This window comes from Pinus tabuliformis, chromosome J (assembly GCF_031772625.1).
Source record: "Pinus tabuliformis cultivar Carrire ecotype Pingquan chromosome J, CPIR1, whole genome shotgun sequence".
In the NCBI taxonomy this organism is placed as follows: Eukaryota; Viridiplantae; Streptophyta; class Pinopsida; order Pinales; family Pinaceae; genus Pinus; species Pinus tabuliformis.
In genome coordinates, this window is record NC_142295.1 from 727,356,792 (window position 1) to 727,380,701 (window position 23,910).

At 39.1% G+C, this 23,910-nt stretch overlaps 1 pseudogene; it reads right to left on the reverse strand.

Moving 5' to 3' along the window:
• Window positions 1-1,227: 1,227 nt before the first annotated feature.
• The window catches only part of LOC149228803 (nuclear transport factor 2-like), a 58,627-nt pseudogene continuing 35,944 nt past the window's right edge, over window positions 1,228-23,910 (reverse strand).

Consider the following 23,910-nt stretch of genomic DNA (forward strand, 5'->3'; position numbering starts at 1 on the left):
AAATTAATTCGGTCAATAAAATTGGCAATGGCTCAACAACAGACAAAGTGTCGAGACACTGGAGGTTACTACAAGTCTATCAACGTATTCAATCCCACCTACAAACCATGAGAACCTTAGTTTTATCCATGTGCACAAAACAACCAACATATTAGCGGATATTTTGGCAAATGAAGGCGTGCTCTGTTCGAAGAGCAATATAAGATATGATTGGATAGGGACTCCCCAAGGACATTTGCGAGAAGAATGTTCCAGACAGACGACCTTAGACAGAGAGTTCTATCAGAGCAAGGAAAATAAGCAGGATGAATACTGATGGAGACAAAGGAATTTTGGTCCACAAGGGGGAAGCAATATATGGAAAAGTGTGAGTAGGAGGTCAGGTACCCCTCTAAAGTCTGCATTTGGTTTTTAGGTGGGAAAATGCTCCCGGAACTATATAAACTTATGGTTCTCAGGCGGGAAACTATAAATAGGACTAGTCTTCTCATGGACCCTAATTACATTAAGAAGGGCCTTTTAACTAATTGTGTCGCGGACTCATTCAAAATGGTGGCAGGATGGCGTAATCGCAGCAATCCCATGAATTTCGCGTGGATAACAACAAGAAGGTTAACAATAAAATTGGACCTAAAATCACTTAGGCGGGATATTTATTAAGCTTTGGGTCCAATATAGAGGTTAAGTTCTGTGCTAGTTTCACAATCACATTGGGATCGCGTGCTTCTGGTGGATTTCGGGTAGGTAAGATGCTCATGGGTTTTCTCCCCAGGCAGACCCGAAATGACTTTTAAAGTCGGTTCATTGGTCTTATTGGGTCCGAGTAAAAGGATAAGGGGTAAGCATGTTAGCCACCCGAAATGCTTCTCGACTGTTAGATCTTTGGAGGAAGATCACATGGTCTACGGAGGATATTTTGTAATGTTTTGTGGGCCCTCGGCCCAATGTATGAGATTCTGGCTCGGTAAAAAAGGTTATGGTTGGCTCGACATATAGGTGGGCCACACCTCCTTTGTTTATTATGTACATTATGTAACTTTTTTTAGATAATTGAATAGAAGGACCCACTCTCGCTTAAGCAAAAAAAAACTATAAGTTATGTAGAACTACATATAAAAATAAGAAACCTTCATTTTCAGAGCCAACAATGTCATCGGACCTATTGGGATGCACTTCATCAACTACTATTGAACCTAAAGGCAATTGAGGTGGTTGTTGTTGTGTGTCCTATGGTGCAGGTTGTCGTTCCAAAACTACAACAACAACCTTATTTGTAGGTGTTTGATAAGATTTTGTTGTGGTAGAAGGCCCCTTAGCAACCCGAAGCTTTGAATTTAAACAATTTCACACAATCAGAAATGCTGAGAAGTTAGAATCTCTAAAACACTACAAACTGATTGTAATAAAATAAATTAATTACAAATTTACAGTAGAACAAATGGAACTTCAATAATAAGAGAAAATTGATATTAATTTCCACACGTACAATGGAGGCATAACTGTGCTTGGGAGCTTCCCCTAAAGGTTATTCAATTGGAGCAGGAGATGAAGTAACTTTAGAAGCTGTTACAATTGAAGATGCTACCACTGAGACTTCAGTTAGGTTTTCATCCAATTTATCTTCATTGATAGGTATTTCTTGTGGCTCAGAAACTTCATAGTTAACAATAGCTTCAATTTCATTAGGAGAAGCAGTTGTAAACTCTCTTTTCATTTCAACAGTGGTAGGAGAAGATGGTTCTAGTGTTGCAATATGAGAATCATTATTATTTAGCCATAAATGATAAAAATACCTTAGTGTCACCAGAATAACAATATTAATTTAATGAAACATAATTAGTTGGTAATAATGCTACTAAGATCAGACCATCATAACAGAAGGAGGATATAATGCTACTAAGATCAAACCATTGTCTCAAAAAATGAATATACCTGGTTTAGGAAGAGGTGAAGCAAATTTAAAATGGGATTCATGACCACCACCATTTAGACCAAGATCAACTTGTTTTTCCAAATAAGAGTCATCCTCAGCCAATCTAAAAATGTAATTTAGGACATAATAGCCTTTCTCATGAGGGGAAAAAAAAATGTAAGAACAAAATTATTTTTGACATCCATGCCCTTTCTTTGAATGGAGCTAGTGACCATAACCAATACCCTACCATTCAACGAATCTTGAGCATCTGCATATTTGATCTCAATCACACAACCAGTGTAGTTTAAAGACATTACACAGTTATGAATTTCCTGCACAAAAGGCAAGTAAAAGAATGGTAAGAAATCAATGACCAGTGGCCATAGAAAAAATTCAAGGCATGTTTTGTTAGTCTTTTAATACACGATTACAGGCCAAATCTAGAAGCAAACATTTGGTTAGAAGCCCAATGCTAATTTGAAGAAGACAATGCAAAAATTGCAGATAATCAATTCATAAAATTTTGGAAATTCTCTGCCTCGAAATGTCTCAATATGTAAATAAGTACAAAAAGGAGGAAGGCATTTCCAATGTATTTAGTATCCAGAAAATAATGAAAACAAAAATAGTGATTTCAAATAAAAATACAATAAACACACCCAAAAAACTTGTGGGGCACATAAAAGCACATGATACAGACTTTAGAAAATAACAATAAGTAAATCTTAAAAACCATGTTATTAAAATTGTCATGTTATAAACACCTAAGCTTACCCCTCTTGCTTCAAATAATTTCATTTATGATCAGTGAAGATGGTGTAGAAAGCTTTGAATATCTTATTTTTCAGGGTTTGAATAGAAAAATCACATTTAATATTTTCCACTTGTGAAAGGATGATCCGAATTTAAACAAGAACGTAACAAATTACAGATATAACCATAAATATAAAGATGCAACAAAAATAACACTTTGATTAATATCAAATAATGAAATATGCTTACAAACAATATGGAAATGAGACTAGCTCAGCGATGGTAGTTTATCTATGAGAAGAGATGTGGTGGCTACATGCCTTTGAACTGAGTTACAATGAGGCTCAAGGGCCTTTTTATTATTGAACAATAAGAGAAAACCCTAAACAACCAAAACCCTAACCCGAGGAGATGTAACACCAAGAGTTTATGGGCCCCATCGGGGTTAGTTGGGTAGCCAACTTCTCGGGGTTCTGACTTGGTCATATTATCTCTGTTTGATGCGCATGATACCCCGTTGGAAATTTCTCTTTGAGGGCTACGATAAAAAAAATAGCATAACACTAGTCGTTGGTGGTAGATTGCCCAAAAAATGCCATTTAGGGCCTCAAAACGGCTCTAGAAGTTTAGGACCACAAAATTGATAAAAATAGTAAACTGTGCTACAATTAAGGAAACTTAAAAACTGAAAGAAACAATTGTGGGGGTCCAAGCGGAATTGGCGGGTGGCCACCAATATCCACCTGGATCATTCCTCCCCCCTTAGGAATCAATCATGGTCCCCATTGCGTTGAGTTCCTCCATGAGATGAGGAAACTTCTGTTGAACTTGGTCCCTAGTGAGCCACTTGACCTGGTTAAGGAGTTGGTTTTCTTTGAAAACTTGATACATTTGGATCTTCTGCTGTCGAGTGTTCTTGATATGCGTGTCCATGATATGATCAGTTGCAGCTTGTTCCGTGCAATCTGGATTTAACTTTGTTGGTGTGAGTTGTTCTGTAATGTCGGATGTGTCTAGTAATGGTGGAAAGTATGGTCGAAGGCGATCCACATTAAACACTAGGTGCAGGCCAAGGAATGGGGGAATGCTGAGCTCAAAAGAATTATCTCCCATAGCCTTGGTGATGTTGTATGACCCATATCAAAGCGGGCAAATTTTGCGGTGAGGCCTAGCAAGGTGCTCCTTTTGAAAATGTAGCCAAACTTTGTCGCCCACCTGGAACTTGTGTGGCACTGGATGCTGATCATACCGCTACTTGTACTTGGAATTGGTTTTGTCAAATATGTCATGGACCTATTGGTGGATGTGTTGAATATGATCAATGAAGCTATTTGCCTTGTCGTCTTCAGACTAGACATAAGCTGAATCTCCCTGAGTTGCTGCAACTGGGATGGCCACATCAGTGGGACATAGTGGCTGGAATCCCAAGCCCACTTGAAAAGGGCTATGGCCAGTTGAGCTATGGAGAGCCTGGTTGTAGCTATGCTAGACATTGGGAAGGCTCTCATCCCATGTGCATGGATGATTTGAGTTGTACATGCGCAGAATGTGTACGATCATCCTGTTGACGACCTCTGTCTGGTCATCAGTTTGGGGATGGAAAGCTGTGGACTTAGTGAGCTTGGTGTCCAAAATCGACCAGAGACTGGACCAAAATGTATTTAGGAACCTGCTATCCTGATTTGAGATGATAGACTATGGGATCCCAAAGTATACCCACACTTGTTCAAAGAAGAGTTTAGTAGTGGCTTCTGCTGTGATACTCTTCTTGCAGGCTGCCATAATGGCCATCTTTGAGAATCAATCAATGACCACAAAAGCACAGTTGTTGCCATGCTTAGTAGAAGGAAAGCCTAACATGTAATCCATGGAGATGGATTCCCAAGGTCAACTAGGGGTAAGCAGCGGAGTATAGAGACCTTGCTTCTTGATGGTCAGTTTGGCAATGGTGTAGGCAGTGTAGGATTTGATGTACTTCCCGACATCCTATCAAAGATTCATCCAATAGAAATACTTCTGTAGTACTGCCACTATTTTCTCGACCCTGAAATGTCCAACGGTCTGATTGTAGTGCGCTTCCCAAATCATCTTCGCATGCTCACTTGAAGGAACACAAAGGTGTTCCATATGGCATACTAGAGCATCCTGGAGGTGAAAACCTGGAACTTGCTGATCCCCCAAGAGCATATGGTATGTGTGGCCGAATTCTGGGTCACTTTTGTAGATAAGTGGCCAATCAGAAGTCTCGTGCCCACAAGAGTTGAGCATGGTAGTTAACGCCATGATCGGTGGTCGGCTGAGCCAGTCTGCAACATTATTTGTGCTGCCCTTCTTGTACTCAATATTCAAATGGAATTGTTGATCTATATTTAAAAAAAGAACGCAACAAATTACAGAGATAACCATCAATACAAAGATACAACAGAAATAATAGTTCATTTCATTAATGTAAAATACTGAAATATGCTTACAAACAACAATGTAAATAAACTAGCTCGGGCGATGGTAACTTATCTCTGAGGAGAGATGTGGTGGATACATGCCTCTAAACTGTCTTACAATGAGGCTCGAAGGCCTATTTATTGTTGAGAAACAAGGGAAAACCCTAAACATCCAAAACCCTAACCCTAGGAGATGAAGCACCAAACTATGGGCCCCATTTTGGGTAGATTGGTACATCAACTTCTCGGGGTCGTAACTTTGGCATACGATCTCTGTTTGATGCGCACAATACCTCGTTAGAAAGGTATATCTGAAGAATACAACCTTAGGTTGAGAAATACCACTCCATTGACCCATGTTGCTCCCTGTTTTCCCAAAAAACGTCGTTTAGGGCCTCAAAATGGCTCCAGAAGTTCAGGACCCGAATAACTGCCAAAAAATAGTAAATTGTGCTACAAATAAGGAAACTAAAAAATTGAAAGAAAAAATGGTGGGGGTCCAAGTGGAATTGGTGGGTGGCCACCAATATCCACCTAGATCATTCCTCCCCCCTTAGGAAGCAATGGTCCCCATTGCATTGAGTTCCTCCATGAGATGAGGAAACTTCTGCTGAACTTGATCCCTAGTGAGCCACTTGCCCTGGTGAAGGAGTTGGCCTGTTTTGACAACTTGATACAGTTGGATCTTCTGCTAGCAAGTGTGATTGATCTATGTGTCCATGATTCGATTAGTTGTAACATGTTCCATGCAATCTGGGTTTAACTCTATTGGTATGAGCTGTTCTGCAATGTCAGATGTGTCTAGTAATGGTGGAAAGTATGGCCAAAGGCAGTCAACATTAAACAATGGGTGTAGGCCAAGGAATGGGGTAATGCTGAGCTCAAATGCATTGTCTCCCACAGCCTTGGTAATGGTGTAAGGACCATATTAGAGTGGTCTGAGTTTCTGATAGGCTCTGGTAAGGTGTTCCTTTTGCAAAAGCAACCAGACTTTGTCACCCATCTAAAACTTGTGTGGCACCAGATGTTGATCATGTCGCTGCTTGTACTTGGCATTTGATTTCTCCAGAATGTCGTGGACCTACTGGTGGATATGTTGGATATGCTCAATGACACTGTTTGCCTTATTTGTTTCAGACTGACATGAGTTGAATCTGCTTGAGTAGCTACAAATGGCATGGCCACATCAATGGGATATAGTGGCTGGAATCCTAAGCCCACCTAAAAAGGGTTGTGGCTAGTCGAGCTGTGGAGAGCCCGGTTATAGCTATGTTGAACATAGGGGAGGCTCTCATCCCATGTGCGTGGATGATTTGAGTTGTACGTGCACATAATGTGTACGATCATCCTATTGAAAACCTCTGTCAGGCCATCAGTGTGGGGATGGAAGGCTGTGGACTTAGTGAGTTTGGTGTCGAGCATCGACCAGAGACTTGAGAAAATGTACTGAGGAACCTGCTGTCCCGATCTGAGATGATAGACTGTGGGATACCAAAGTGTACCCACACTCGTTCAAAGAAGAGTTTAGCAGTGGCTTTTGCTATGATATTATTCTTGCAGACCGCCATAATGTCCATCTTTGAGAACCTGTCGACGACCACAAAAACATAGTCATTTCCATGCTTATTGAAGGAAGGCCTGACATGTAATCCATGGAGATGGTTTCCCAAGGTCAACTAGGGGTAGGCAGCGGAGTATAGAGGCCTTGCTTCTTGATGGTCGGTTTGGAAATGGCATAGGAAGTGCAGGATCTGATGTACTTCCTGACATCCTGTTGAAGATCCAGCCAATAGAAATACTTCTGCAGTATTGCCACCATTTTCTCGACCCTGAAATGCCTAGCAACTCGACTGTAATGTGCTTCCAAAATCATCTTGGCACGCTTACTTGAAGGAACACAAAGGTGACTCAGGTGGCATAATAGGGCATCATGGAGGTGAAAATATGGAACATGCTTACTGTATAAGAGTGTCTGGTATGTGTAGTCGAATTCTGGGTCGCTTTTGTAGAGAAGTGGCCAATCATAAGTATTGTTCCCACAAGAGTTGAGCACGGTGGTTAACGCCATGATCAGTGGTCGAATGATGCAATCTGCAACATTATTGGTGTTGTCCTTCTTATACTTGATATTAAAATGGAACTGTTGCAGGTATGTGGACCACTTCTGATGGTGATCATTTTGCAACTTCCCTTGCGCCTGTATGAACTACAATAGCCGGTGGTATGTGTGGATGACCGTTTCCTTCCCAAAAATGTAATGCTTCCATTGTCGGCAGGCTTGCACAATGGAATACATCTATTTTTCATAAGTGGGATACTCCAAATTGTGTTTGAAAGTGTCTCACTGTGATATGCCACTGGATGCTCGTGTTGAGTAAGGACTGCCCCAATAGCATAGTCAGAGGCATCTGTCTCGATCTCAAATGGTTGTTGCAAGTCTGGTAATGCGAGCACTGGTGCCGAGAAAAGTCAATGTTTCAACTCTGTGAATGCCTTCTGTTGGGATTCAGACCAAAATAATTTTTCTTTCGCTCCTCCCTTGGTGACTTGACTCAAGGGCCAAGTGATATGAGAAAATCCCAACACGAACTTGGAGTAGAAGTTGGCAAGACCCAGAAAGCCGCGGAGCTCTGTCAGAGTGGTTGGAGATGGCCAATCCCGAATGACTTGGATCTTGGCTGGATCGACATGCACCCCCTGTTCATCAATAATGTATCCCAGATACTAAACTTGGGTCATGCCAAAAGTGCATTTCTCCAAATTGGCACATAACTTGTGTTGTTGCAGTGTTTGGAGAACCTATCGGATGTGGTGGAGGTGCTCTTCCCAACTCTAGCTTATGATTAGGATGTCATCCAAGTATACCACTACAAACGAATTGGTGAATGGCTGCAAGATGTCATCCATTAGCCTCATGAAGGTTGTAGGAGCATTTGTAAACCCGAAAGGCATAACCAACCATTCAAAAAGGCCCTCCTTATCTTTGAAGGAAAACTTCCACACATCAGAGGGTTCAATTGGTACCCGGTGATATCCTGACTTCAAATCGATCTTGCTGAAATATTTTCCCCCCTTCAATTTGTCCAGAAGGTCATAAATATGTGGGATTGGGTACCTATTACGGATAGTGATCTTGTTCAACGCCTGATAGTTAATACAGAGTCTCCAAGTCCCATCCTTCTTTTGTACCAACACGATCAGGCTCCCACAGGGCAATGAACTTAGTCAGATGTAATCTTTCTGTAGCAGCTCCTGAATCTACCTCTTGGTTTCATCATTCTCCAGAACAAAGTGCTAATAGATTGGTCCATTGGGCAGTGGCATAGCTGGGGTTAGATCAATGGAGTGATTGACATGGTAGTGCAGAGGAAACCCTGTGGGGGAGGTGAATATGTCCTCGTACTCCTCCACGACCTTGTCCATTTGTAGTTGTCGTGTGGAGGGGCCCTGTCTGGAGGTCATGGCCACCATCTTCTTCTTTCCTTGAGGGCGTATCATCAGGAAAACAAATTTCCTAGTTTTGGAAATGATCTTACTGCATTGTTTTGCAGTAACCAAAGAGATGGCGGTAGGTGGTGCTACATCTGATATCCTATACAACTTATTTCCAAAAGTAACAATAACAACACGAGGCCTTGACTCATATACAACATGTTGCTCCCACAAGTATGGTTGGCCTAATAATACGTCACAAACATAAAGGGGAGCAATGTCATATAATACCTCATCCATGAAGGGCTTGATGTTGTATGGAAGGCGACACTATTGGCTCACGTGAAGATCTCGTCCTTGGTGAAGCCACTTGATGGTGTACATTTGTGGATGTTCTGTGTTCGGTAAGCCCAGTCGCTTCATGACCTCTGCTGAAATGAGGTTCTTTTGGCTCTCGCTATTGACAATGAACTATAGCGGGGAGCCCTTTACCCACATCTTAGAGTGGAAGAGGCGCTCCTCCTCCTCTGGATCTTCGGGTTCCTCCTTCTGGACGTGGTGGAAGTTGGGCTCCGCATGAAAGATCGGAATGGGATGAGCCTGAGGACAGAGCTGAGAGCCTCCCGGGGAGAGGGCGAGCTCTGTCGGGCCTCCTCTGCGCCTCTGCTGGTCCGCAGGTGTTGGCTCCTGAAGCTTTCCATGCATTACCTTATTGGGTTCTGACTTAGAGTCTGAACATGCATTTGATTCCAAAGACTTTAGCTCGGCCACCAGTGATTTTTGGCCTGCCACTCACTTGTGTTGTGAGTGGAGCTCTTATGGAGCTCACACCACTTTCTCGTGTCCTTCTTCAGCTTCACGGTGTTGTTCTTTGCTTGCAACTTTGGCGAGTTGTCCTGGGCCACCCCTCCTTGGCTTTGTCCTTTATTCATCGGTTTGGGGGTGCCTTTCCCTTGCTTCGGATTTGCTCGATCTTGACAGCGTATTGGTATGTCGTGACGAGCAAGGAGATGTCCAGGAATTCCATCTCGTCTTGGATGTTCCTGTGTAGGTAGCTATTAAGACCCTACATTGTACCTTTTTTCTCACATATTTTGCTATCATTCCACCCTTTTTCAATCCATATTTAAAGCCTATGATATTACTTTAATCCATTTCCCAAAGGTATATAACATTTCTTCTCGTTACTATATGTTTAATTTGTTTTACATATAATTTTATATTACTTTCATAATTAACCATTGATCGGAAATATATAGTTGCTAAAATAGTCTGAAGACTGCAGATTTATCATTGTGGTCTACATTGCTGAAATAGTTAGAACAATGAGCAAATCCCGTTACTGAAACAACCCGTGATTTGCATTTCAGATTCGACAACAAGAAGAGCACATCAAAGGAGCTGTTACACTGGCCACAACAACTACATTCCAAAATCGGCATTGTCACAACCATTGTAACAACATTTTGTTAATGGAAGAACCAATTATCCTATTTTAGCATATCGGGTTAAGAATAGGATTTATAATGTAATCAAATATATAATAGATGTCTCCTCTTTAAAAAGATGAGACATCAACATTAGAGGGATTACAGACAGACTACGGAAAAGGTCTAGTTGAAAGTAAAGGAACTTGAATCTTTTTGTAATGTGATACATTGACAGATGAATACAATATTGTTCTGAGCACTTCTTCTTAGTTCCTTTTCCTGGGGAATCTTGTGAGAAGGAAAGGGCCCACCTTCATCACAAGATTCACCCATTAATTCCTGTGGTGTGTTAAGTATTATTTTTCATTTCATACCTTTCTAAACTCTGTTTGCTGAAATTACTTATGTGTTATTGGAACTCTGTACTTATTGCTGAAACTTTGTTTCTATTTGATTATTGCATTGTTTTCATAAATTCATTCATAGGTAATCAGTGACTATTTTAATTAGTAATCTGGTTTACAAAGTGAATTTGTAATCAGAAACAGGTGCTGAAGATTCCTGCTTGGGGAATAGGGTCCTGTTCTCTGTTATAACATAATTAGTCTTTTCTTCTGTAGATTGATTTCATTTCCTAGATTGTTCTTTTTAATGTAATCCAGGATTCTTTTGATAATTGTCTGCAATAGAGAGATTGTTCCCACTGTAACTCAGAGTAGAACTTCAGTTTGCTTAAGGCAAGGTGTGATTAGTATAATTTTTACTACAACTTTTCATTGCTTTTGTGATTGAGAATATACAGTGTGTGGTTACCTTTGAAACAAACAGACTTCCCTGGGTTGACAATTCATGTAGCACTTGGTTGTTTAAATTAATAAGCAATTAAAGTGACCAACATTTTGGTGCCGTTGCCGGGGAAGGCAATTGTAGATTTCAAAAGCAATGATGTTTTTCTTTCAAATGTGTAGAATGCATGAGAGGACGCAAGAAAACTAACCCTATAGGTGGCAAGGGCACATAAAAAGGAGGAAGAAAGACCTTTATTGACGAGATCATATCAAAGGCTGAAACTTCTCAGAGGCTAAGCTCTCAAAAACCAAAGCCTCAGCTCTCCCTTCAAACAAAATATGAAACAGAGGAAGTTGTGAGCCCTGAAATAATTGAGGAACTAATAAAGAAATTGTGGAACCAATCAAAGACATTGAGGAACCAATAGAAGACATTGAGGAGCCAACAAAAAACATTGAAGACAGAGCAAGTGCAGTAGGAGAACAACCAATGGAAGGGAACAATGAAGGATTCTTTGGTGGAGGACAGGTAGAACCTAAAAGAAGAGATGAGAATTCTCTCTCTACCTTGGGATTTCCTATTGGTGATCTTCCCAGAGGAGCAACTCCCATGAAGAATATCCCACTTTCTGCCTTACCTAACTTCCATGGTTTATCTTCTGAAGATCTTGATGAGTTTCTTTCTGAGTTTGATATATTATGCAGAAGCTATGATTATGTTACTAATGCTCAAAAACTGAAGCTATTTCTAGCAACACTAAAAGGAAATGCACTAAGATGGTTCATGAGTCTAGGAGGCCATGTAATCACAACATGGGAACAGATGAAACATAAGTTTCTGCTCAAATATCAAGACTACTGCCGGATGAGAGAAAAAAGAGAGGAACTATTTAAGATAGTACAAAAGGAGGACGAAAATTTGGAGGACTTTGTGGAAAGGCTACAATATAATCTGTAGAGATCCAATCATCCCGATGTAAGTAAAGATATTCTTAAAACAATATTATTGAAAGGGGTGAGGGATGATTATCTAGACATGCTAAATATGCTTGGTAAAGGGTACATATCTAAAGAATCATATGATGAAATTGTTAACCTCTGTAAAAGATGTTTTAGAGGAGCTGTAAGGAATAGATAAAACAACAGGGATAATACATATTCAAGAGTTCAAAAATTAGCCAGCGAAAGAGCAACAAGAGCCGAAATAGGTAATTTACTTGAGGAATTTAAAACTGAAATGTTAAGTTCTTTTGCTTCACATATTGACACCTTGCAGGTTAAGAATAAACAAGCAGAAGCAGAAGCTGCTTTGGCTGTCTTTTGTCCCAAATGCAGAGATAAACACCCACTAAGGGAATGCCCATTGGACAAAGTGCCAATTTGCACCCTTTGTGAGATGGATCATGAAACACAACAATGCCCTCCTTTACCAAGAATAAAAGAAAAATTGCAACCAACCAAAGAAGAAGTTGAAGCAGTCTATCTGTTGACACCGAGAAGGCAATGGAAACCACGAGGAAAAGATATGAACTTAATATGCCATTCACATCTTCTAATCGTTGGAACAATTATCCTTCTTTTAATCAAGCAAATTACCCTCCCTTCAATCAGATGCAATACCCACCATTCAATCAAATGAATTATCCACCCATGCAAAAAACAAACCTCCCTTTGTAGACCAAGCAATGTGGACTCCTTGGCCTCCACAACAACAATCTTACTTTAACCAATGGAATCCAAACTGGAGGAGTCAACAACTCTCGTTTCCAAATCAATTTCCTCAGTTTCAGCAACCACTCTCTCTACCATTAGGTGCTCCACCAAATGAACAAATGATGATACCCCAACTACCTATACAAACAAACCCTAACCCCAATAATAAAGCTGTGTAAGTTATTGATATTCAGAACCAGCCTATACTTCCTGTTTTCCCTGCGCAGTGTAATGATATTCATTTACGATTTGGGAAAATAGTCGAACCCATTATTGATGATGTTACCTCTTCTGATTCTGATAAAGAAGAGACAGAGAAAAATGATTCACGTAAGGAGGTACAACCACCCTCTAATAAGGGTGCTGAAACAATAGAGCCACCATTCCTTGAGCGTTTAGCTTTGACTAAAATGCCTGAGCCACCTGCTTTCAATATTTTAGGGGAATTACAGAATCTTTATGTTAAAATTCCACTTTTACAAGCACTAAGAGATGTACCAATTTATGCCAGAACTATGAGAGATATTTGTATTAAGAAACCCGGTAGGAAAGCTAAAGATCCCCTTACAGTTCATGTTATGGGTGATCTATCTACCTTAATGTCTAGTAAAGCCCATCCTATTAAATATGGTGATCTTGGCCATCCTACTGTTACAGTAAAAATTGGAAAAACTATCATTCCACGAGTTCTGGTAGATTTAGGTGTTGCTATAAATATTATGACTCTTGAAAATTCACAGCTGTTACAACTAAAGAATGTAATCAGGGAGACACCAACCATTCTAGAGTTAGCTGACTGTTCTACAATCAAACCGGAAGGAGTCATTGAAGAAATCATCTGAGTTGAATCCTAGAATTACCTAGCTGACTTTGTGGTATTACAAACTAAAACAAAGTTGGGGGGACATCCTCTAATTTTGGGAAGGCCCTGGTTGGCCACAGCCGATGCATTTATTAGCTATAGATCTGGTTCAATGACAATTTCTAATGGATGTGAAACCAAGCAGCTTACTCTCTACCCTCATGCCACACCCATGATTAATAATGATAATTCTGTGTGGTTGGACTATGATGATGATGCTACTCAACCTATCTTGACTATCGACAAGCTTTAAGCCTTAAAGATACCACTGAGGATGAAGTAATTAATAATTTTATTTGTGAACCCTCCTCGGTCACTTCTGAGACACATAATCAGTTGGCTGCAGTTTTGAAATCTGATACCCAAGAAAATCTTAAATCTGAAGATCTACCTCAAACATCAACTACCATCTCCTCTAAAAGCATAATAGTAGAAATCGAACCTGGCAAGACATTGAACATAAACCCCAACTTTACAGATGCTGAAACACAACAACTAATGAAGTTACTTCGTGAAAATAAGGAAGCAGATGCATGGTACTATACAGATATGAAGGGAATCTCTCCTGAATTATGTACTCATCGCATCTATATCAAGGAGGGTTGCCGACCAATCTATTAACCCCAGCGATGAATGAATTCCAATTTGAGGGAAATTGTCAAAGAGGAACTTCAAAAATTGCTTAATGCAAAGTTTATATATCCCATATCTGACAGTGAATGGGTTTCTCCGTTGGTAATAGTACCTAAGAAAAACGGGAAATGGAGGGTGTGTGTATATTATAGAGCCTTAAATAAAGCCACTCAAAAGGATCAATTTCCCTTGCCATTCATTGATCAGGTGTTGGATAGTTTGTCAGGGAAGACATTCTTCTCCTTTTTAGATGGTTTTAGTGGGTATAATCAAATCAAAATTGCACCCCAAGACCAAGATAAGACCAATTTTACTAGTCCCCGGGGAACTTTTTCCTATAGAGTTCTCCCATTTGGACTATGCAATGCACCAACAACCTTTCAAAGAGTAGTTATAGGAATATTCTCTGATATGCTTAATGACTCTATGGAGATATTTATGGATGACTTTACCCCTTATGGTGTGTATTTTGAGGATGCATTACAAAACCTTGAGAAAGTACTTAAACGTTGTGTACAAGCTCACCTTTCCTTAAGTACTGAAAAATGTCATATGATGATGAATGAAGGAATTGTACTTGGACACTTTATTTCATTTCAAGGAATTCAGGTAGATCCATCCAAAATACAGATAATTCAGAACCTTCCTATTCCTAAAAGACAAACTGATGTGAGAAGTTTTTTAGGACATGCAGGATACTACAAAAGATTTATCAAATTTTTTTCCAAAATAGCTTCTCCTTTGTTTGTGTTACTTATGAAAAATCTTGAATTCAAGTGGACTGATCTTTGCCAGAAAGAATTTGTTGAACTCAAGCATCGGTTATCTACAACTCCTATTATAAGGGGACCTGATTGGGCACTTCCCTTCCATATATCCTCTGATGCTTCAGATACTGCAATTGGAGCTGTCTTGGGACAAGAGGAAAACCATCTTCCTTATGCCATCTACTTCATTAGTAAGAATATGAATCCTTCTGAGCTTAATTACACAGTTACTGAAAAGGAATTTTTAGCAGTCATTTATGCCATTAATAAGTTTCGACATTACATTATTGGTTACTCTACTTTTGTCCATATTGACCACTTGACTATTAAGTATTTAATGAAAAAATATGTCACAAATGCTCGAGTCACCAGGTGGTTATTATTATTACAAGAGTTTGATATTACAATTGTAGATTGACGAGGTAAAGAAAATGTAGTTGCTAATTTCATTTCTCGGTTAAAAGATGATGATAATACTCCAGTAGATGATTCCTTTCTCGATGAATATTTATTTGCAGTATCTGCTCACTCACCTTGGTATGCAGACATTGTTAATTATCTGGTTGCAGGGAAGTTACCATCACACCTATCACATCGAGAGAAAAGAAAGATCATTCAACAAAGTGCTTGGTATAGCTGGATAAGTGGGTGTCTTTTCTACACAAGACTTGATCATGAAATCCGGAGATGCATTAGAGAAGATGAGGTTTATGATATACTGAAAGCTTGTCATGATGGCCCTTGTGGAGGGCATTCTTCTGATAAGAGAATGGCGCATAAAATTCTCAGGATGGGTTATTATTGGCCCTCACTCTTCAAGGATGCAAAGAAATATGTTCGGGCCTGTGACAGCTGTCAGAGAATGGGTCAACCTAATCATAGAGATGAAATGCCATTGAATCCCCAGGTAATACTTGAACCATTTGAAAGATGGGCCTTAGACTTTGTAGGGCACATTAATCCTCCATCCAATCAAAGAGTTTACATATTGGTTTGCATAGATTATATGACTAAATGGGTGGAGGCTAAAGCACTCCTTAGAGCTAATGAGGAAGCCATTTTAGCTTTCCTATTTGAAGAAATCTTTGTTAGATTTGGAGTGCCTAGAGAGCTAGTTACAGATGGAGGACCTCCTTTCAATTTTCATGGTTTTAAAACCACCCTTCAAAAATATCATGTTCATCATAGAATGACTACACCATACCACCCCCAAGCCAATGGACAGGTGGAGAGTACAAACAAAGTCATAGAATCCATTCTAACAAAAACAGTGAAGGAAAATAGGAAGGATTGGTCTCAAAGGCTCCCTGAAGCACTATGGGCTTACAGAACTACCTGGAGGAATACTACAGGATTTTCTCCCTATGAATTGGTTTATGGTAAAAGTGTTGTTTTTCCTGTGGAATTTGAAATTAAAACCTTAAGAACTGCTTTAGCTGTTAACCTTGATTTGACTGATGCACAGACAGCCAGGTTGCAGCAGCTTCAGGAATTGGATGAAAAGAGGTTAGATGCCATTCATCAAACAACTATGATCCAACAACAAAGGACAAAATGGCATGATAAAATCATCAAGCATAAGTAGTTCCAAAAAGGTAATTGGGCTTTATTGTATGATTCTCGGTTTGAAAATTTTCAAGGGAAACTACGTACAAGATGGCTGGGACCTGTTGAAGCCCCGAAAATCGGGTCGACAACAAGGGGGATACCCACCCGGTCCGGACCTTGGTTGGCATCTCCTTATCCATTTGGTATAGCGGGTCCGGCTGGGGATAAGGGGACCAGTTTCCCAATCTAAGGGTGTGTGTGTGCAGAATTGGATGTTGCTGATCTAAAAATACTTAAAGCTAATCTAATTCAAACTTTTAAAATAACTTTAAGCTATTGTAATCTAATGAAAAACAGCACATCTAATCTATGCTAACCTGGGGTGTATTTCTTCTATTATGTGATCTAAAAAAGATTTCAAACAATAACTGGTAATAAAGATCATTCAGCTATCATAAGAATAGAAATCAATTAAGATGAACTACTTTGCCTAAAAATTTAGGCAAAACAGTTGTGAACAACATATCGCATAATAAGTTATTCATATATCAGACATAAATAAATGGCTCCACCATACAAAAGTGCCAAATGGTAACTCACACATTCATGCAATAACATATAAACAACTAAAATTGTATATCACTTTCAGAATATAAGCAGAAATGTCCAAGAGATAAAAGTACCATTTATGACTGATCCTACTTATAAGCTTCAAGCAAAAATGATTTATCTCTACTTGTTCTAACATCTACTAAGAGTACAAAAGTGCAACATCAGTAGCAGACATTAAATGCAAACATTAATAAACCTCGATCCATCCATTCATCAAAACCTCCTCTGAGGGTGCAGAAGTGCATGTTCTGAGGACAAGTTTTTGACAAATTTCTGGACCCCCCTCCAAATGCAATGAGAAAGGTTAAAATACTACTTCCTAATTCTAATAATAGTTTATTTACAAAATTTAGGATGCGGTTTTCAAATGACCGTCCTTTTTCTAATCTAATTCTAAAAGAAAAAACAACATTCTAAATAAGGCTATTTTTGAATCTGATCTTTAAAGCTGCAAGTGTTCATCATGGGCTTGAGGAGAGTCGGCTGGCTGATTTCTGCTCTGAGCTGGGCTGCGAAAACGGAATATATGAGAGCTGGCACTACTTTTTCAGCCACGTTTATGATGCATTTCACAGTCATCCATTGACTACGTGGCTTGACCAAGTATGCCCAGTAACACTCCCAATTTAATCTGTTTAATGTTTGGATCACTTTTCCCTTCTCCTGTGCCTTCTGCTTCCATTCTGCTTCCAGTCGTAGTTTATTTGGTAGATACTCTGGGGTGGTCTCTTCGATTAAATTTGCTCTGTGCAAATTTTCATTTACACAGTCGATAAGAATGCTTGCCTGCGTGGCCGCCGTCTCCGTTGCTTGTTCCGCCTGCCTGATTTGATCGTCCCATTTATCAAAAAGCAATTCTTTATGATTCTCGTTTATTCTGGGTGCACTTGCTCTTTTCCCTTCATCTTCATCCTGCCAAGCCAAGTACTCCGTCACTCGTTTGTCACTCTGATCATAGTCACTCAACAAGTCTACCACTTTATTGGTGATTTTATCGCTCAGTTCGCAATAATGACTCCACTATGATATCTTACGTCCCAACTCTTCCTGTTGCTGCAGTAGTTGTTCATTTAAGCCAATAGACTCTGAAATAAATTATGTAAGCTTAGGCTCATCTTTATGCATTTCTTGGAAAATTTGTAATTGTTTTCCTTTCTCGTCTAGACTTCTTTGATAGCCTATCTGCATCTGCTGAAAGTCTTTCTGCAACTTCTCGAGCTGTTTGTTAGCTTCAATATTAGCATTGGCTTGTTGCAATTGTTTTTGTAGTATCTGTATTTGATCTTCTTGTTCTTTCAATAGTTGCTGAACTTCCGATGCCTTGTCAATAGTTGCAGAAGCATATGCTCCTGCGATCTGAGACAACTTAGTGAGATTTTCAGATGGGTTATTGTTGGGGTCTTTCCATAAGACGTCCAATTGTTCAGCATCTTGTGACAGTGTATTTTCTAGTTTTCTTTTCTTTCTCTGTCTTCTTACTACTTTTTTATGTTGGGGACTATAGAATACTTCCAGTGGAGGAATTTCTTCTACATTTATTAGAAGCTCAGAAGGTGGAGCGATAGGAATGTGCTCTGTTTCTGTGACACTGCTGACTATGGTCGAAACCACTTCTTGTGCTACCTGTGTATTGCTCACAGGCATTCTTGGGGATTGCCCTTCAAGATTGATCAGCTCATTGAAGGTTTCCCATTCTTTGTCTAACTTTGTCGTGACGGGTGGCGTTTTAATGAGGAGAGGAGGGACATCTCTTGGCGGAGAGGCGATAACATGCTGTTGCGACATTGCACTTGACTGAGCCGTGTCCGTAGCTGTTTCTTCGTTCTTGCCTTGGTCACTTCTAGACCCTTTAGAATGTTCAGGTACTCCTTGCGCAGTGTTAGATTTAGATCTAGAAGTGCTTGAGTTCCCACTGAGGCTAACGCTTGGAGTCGGTTCTCTGGCAGGCAGTCACAGCTTTTCTAAAGGAACACTGGCCAGTCTTCTTTCCCTGTATACCATGAATTTTTGGAGGTCATCTGGAGACAATTTGACTGAGCTTCCCGCAAAATTTCCTGGAGTGAGCGTTTATTCTGAAATAAATCATCAAATAAATCCTTCTTTCCAACGAATACCTTTATTTTGACATTCGTTGTGAAACCTTGAGCAACTTCATTAGGGTCAAATGGCCTTGCTGGGAATTTAAATAATTGTAGACACGTCACATTCTCCACTTCGGTGAACGCGTGACCTACATCGAACAATGAAAAGGCCCCACAAGCTACACGAAACTGAGGCCATATGGCCTTCTTTTTGTGTTTTAGGTCCTTAGTTAGGCCGCCTTCTGAATAGGTTTGATAAGCAATTTCTCGAGCCAGCAGTTTGTCAGGAATATACAAGGGCAGGACATGAGGAGGGACGGTGCTTCCAAATACTCTAATATAGGTGAACCATTCTTCCCCGAACCATCTTGTGATGGGGATGATATCTATCTGTGCCTCGGGTGAGCACCTTGGGGGTCTTCATCATACATCATTCTATACAAGGGTAAGATAAGCCCGTGACAAATCTGGTAGAAATGTGGGATGAACTGAGAATCCCATAGTACCTTATGATAAACATGGATAGGTAATGGGTCCTGGGTAGTCCATTTCCAACCCATAATGGGAAATTTAGACACATAACAAATAGAATCCACAATATATGCGGATAGATAAAAAGGAGGATAGATCCTTTGAGACAAGGATATCTTAGACCGGTAATTGATAATAGCCGTGTATAGATTATCAGAAAAGATCTTGGCCCAATCCATAATATCGGCATTTGTGGCAGCATCTATTAATGGTAACCATTCAGACGAAAACTTATTGATATCTGGCATCCCAAATAATCTACAAAGCATGGCCGCAACAAAACAATACGGAGAGGTGAGGGAACCAGTGCTGTACATACCGTTTTTGTCTCTCTTGAGTGGTTCCTCTTTTCTGGACCAATCTTTGGTGGTCTCTAATAGGTCTGGGTTCTCCGCCACAAATTTCTTAACGAATTGTGCATTGTAAGTCGCCTGCGGTTCAGGAAGATGATACATAAGCTTTAAATCTTATGCAGCGAATGATCCGATGAGCCCTTGTCCTTGAATCTTGAATTGTCTGTCGTTCATGTCTGCATTGTCAAGTATCCACTTGATCATATCCGTATATGGTAGAATTTTGGGTCTTGCTGCTATCCGATGAAGAAATGAGCATGCTAGCTCTTCTAAGGACGCTTCGGAAGAGCGTTGTGAGCCTGCGACAACAGTAACCTTCATTATTCTGGGATTCTCCTCTTCAAGCAGTCTGTACATGCTTTCCCACGTTGATATCCCTGCGTCTTTGTTACAGGCTGTGTCTGTATACAAAGGCGCCATTTCCTTCGTCTTTTCCTTCGCCTCAGAGCCCTGAGCTCTATTTTTCTTTCCCATTTCTTCCTGCGTATGACTGTTTATCGTCTTTCGCTCTCCGTTCCTGCAGCTCACAAATGAAATGGAAATGACTGATCAAGAAAGGTAATGGGAGAGTTTTAAATGCAGCAGATATATCAAATATGCCACCTTACGTGAAGTAATTCTTTACAAAAGCACGCGTCTACATTTCATTTAATAGTTGACAACTAATCCCTTTACTATCATTAAAAGCGCATGATCTTGAGTCAGATTATGGTAAGTATCTTTCCTTGAATAGCGTGCCCGAAGGATTCGTAATGAAGTGATTTTATGATTTGCCTATGTAACATCGCAGATCGCGCAAACACACGAATATAACATCGCAGCGATCGCAACATCGCAGATCGCAGAAGTTTTATGCTTGCCAAATCTTGTCAGCTTATTTTCTACGATATGCAATCTTGCGATCGGTGTTATCGCAGATCGGTAAATCTTGAAGTTTTTCCGTTATGAGTGTTACTTTATTGCGATGCGATATATTGCTTAGCATGAGGGTCTTGTACATACCAATAATATAGCGAAATGGAGGCACTTCCTATCCTTTTTTGCAACGCGGCTTTAAAGATTTTTCCCTTATCATAGACTTAGGTTTTAAAATATTCAAAAGATCTTCCTAAGTTTACGATGGTAACCTTATTTTGAAGAAAGGAAACTCTTGCTTTTCCTAAATTTTAACTAAGGGTCCCCATTCATTTAGTATTCTGGACAACACTTAAATGAAAAAGGGGGGGGTTGTTGCTAGCCACAACAATTGGCGATTCACTTGGGAGAACCAGTTATCTCTACATTTTCTATTGAATTTTTCAAACTTCTTAAACAACAAAAAATTTTCAGAAAATTAAACTTTATTATAAAAAGATAAAGCATATTATACTCCAAACTGTCAATGATATTTTGTTTCAACTTCTTTCTTTTCTAATTGTTTGTTTCCTCAGCTTGTCCTTGCATTTACACCAGCCATTACTTGGTCTTGTAAAGATAAAAATAAAGTCTTCCCTGTGTAGCAGCTTTTCAAATATGCTCCTTTGTCGCAGGTAGAGCCTCTGCTGGCAGCAGGCGTTCATAGCCTCGACAGGGTTACCTATTACCCAGTAATGATCCTTTATCCTGTTTAAGGTGATCTACAACTTTCAAAGAAAAATCCAGATTGACACTTTTTACTTTTTTATTCTTAAAGAACAATGTCTTGGTTTGGTAGCCAAATTATGACACAGTCATTCACTTGATTTACACTTTTGCTGAACAAGCTGGCTCGTGATGAGACCCCTTGTCTTGTGATTTTAATAATCTTAAGTCGTTGCCCTATTTTGGTGGATAGTAATGGCAAAGTCAACAAAGTTTATAGTATCTGTGATTATGATAAGCCGACTCGTGATCAGACCTCTTATTCTTTGAGATATAGTGTTTCTTGGATTGTCTCTCTGAATGCTGCGATTTTCTCTAACAGGTAGGATATCATCGCTTTCCTTAAGAAAGTTCTGGACGACAATAATAGAGTTTTTTTTGGAAATGGCTGTTTCTACAGGGGATCCTTATTTTGTTATTAATACCTTTCATTGTACTGATATAAAACAATTTCTTCACTAAGATTGCTTTCGTCAAGTTTTTTGGAACTTGAAACTAGTATCATATTTGGTTTAAAGTTTTTAACTATATCTATTAATAATAAAGATCAAGTTTCTAATTTTTTTTTTTTGCTATTTATACAAGCAAAAGTTCAAAATCTGATAGAGAAATGGTGTCTTTAGTAAATGACAAATGCTGTTAACCACAACAAATTTTATTAGGAAACAAAAACATTCAAAGAAATGAGAGGTTGAAATTCCCTAGGATTATGTACATAATAGGGATAATCTCTTCTCTTATTTTGCCTACCAATACTTAAAAACCAAATTATCCACCTAATAACCTAGCTAAATTACTCCTACTCCTATTCTAATTATACATAGAAAAATTAACTAGGTAAAATGATATTTCCAGTGGAACCATCTTTTCATTTTTATTCCTACACGTATGTACCTTTTAAACATCAGTGTTGAGAACAAAGCTTTTCTTGAATTGTGAACATTGGATGTGAAATTAGAAAGTGTAACTTTAGTCGAAATCCTGTCTGAAATTTCTTTCTTATGAAATATTCTGTCCAATTGGATACCTATTGGATCATAAAAATCGGGATGAATTTCTATTATGGATTGGTGATCATGTAATAGGAAAGATGACAAGCCAGGCTGCGAATATGATTTTTCAGTTTTAATGGCCTGTAATCCATTAGGCATAAGAGTCAAGCTTTTAGCAATTTCTTGTAAAAGGAAAGTTTCCATATATAAATTACTAAATAAATTAATGAGGAATAGATAGAAATTTGTGACAAGAGATTTATCTATTAACGCGAATTGCTGGCAAGTTTCCAAAAATACTTTCTTTCGTCGATGATGTCTTGGAGGACATAGAAGTTTTTAAAGGAAGTCTGATATTGATTGATCTTGGAATTGGAAAAGTTCTATACTTCCTTGACAAAATCTAGTTTTCCAAAATGGTAGCACATCTTTTGAATGTTCTTTGATAAGGTGCTCAATATACCATAGTAATCTATCAAAAGTCTGAAAATTTAAAACACAATCCGATTTTGTACAAAATGAGTGCAAGTGAGAAAGAATGAAATGATTATCTGTACAAACAATGTTACAGCACAACTGGGATTGACTTGAAATATCTTCTTTTTCACAAGAACTGGCCAGAATTATGGGATCCGAGCAATTTCGAATTCCGTCTTGTGAATCAGAAGACAAGTTATGATTTTAAACAGGCATGGGGGTTTCTTCATGATATGAATCATAGATCGGGGTATTGTCTTGGATAGTAAAATCATGCAAATGATCCTTTACTTTGGAATGAGGATTGACTGATATGATCCTTAAATTAGAATATCTCTCATTATCTGAGCTTTGTTGAGTTACTTGAGATAAATCAACAACATCATTGTCATCAAAGTAGCGATCATAAATGATTTTACAGGTTTCCCTAGATTTCTCTTTTTGATTGAATATTTTCAAACAAGGAAGGTCAAGTGGTTCTTGTTTGAAAATGATCAAAGGATGTTCTATAGCTGTCTTTTTATCTTGAAAACCTAATGATGACTTTTTTGAGTAATCCTCTGTACCTTTTGAGATATCTTTAATATTAAGAGGGGAAAAATTATCATCACTAAAAACATCAGGATAAAGAGAAAAATGCAATTCTGGAACAATGCATTTGAAAATATCATCGTGGAAAAATCTTTGTTCATCAGATTCATCATAGACATCGGGCTTTAGATCATACCTTTGTGTACTGATATTTTTCGAAAGAGAATTAGTTTGCTGTTCTAACCTTGGCATCTGCATTTGTTGACTTGCAATGATATTATCTGACCTTTTATCAAAGTCATCTCCTGGTTCCAAGGCAGGCTTTCCTCCATCATTCTCGCTTTCGTCTTCTTGCATTAGAGCATGCATGTCTCCTAGGCTTTGGGAACCTTCTCCATCATGAGTGATTTGTATATTCAAATTGGAGTTCT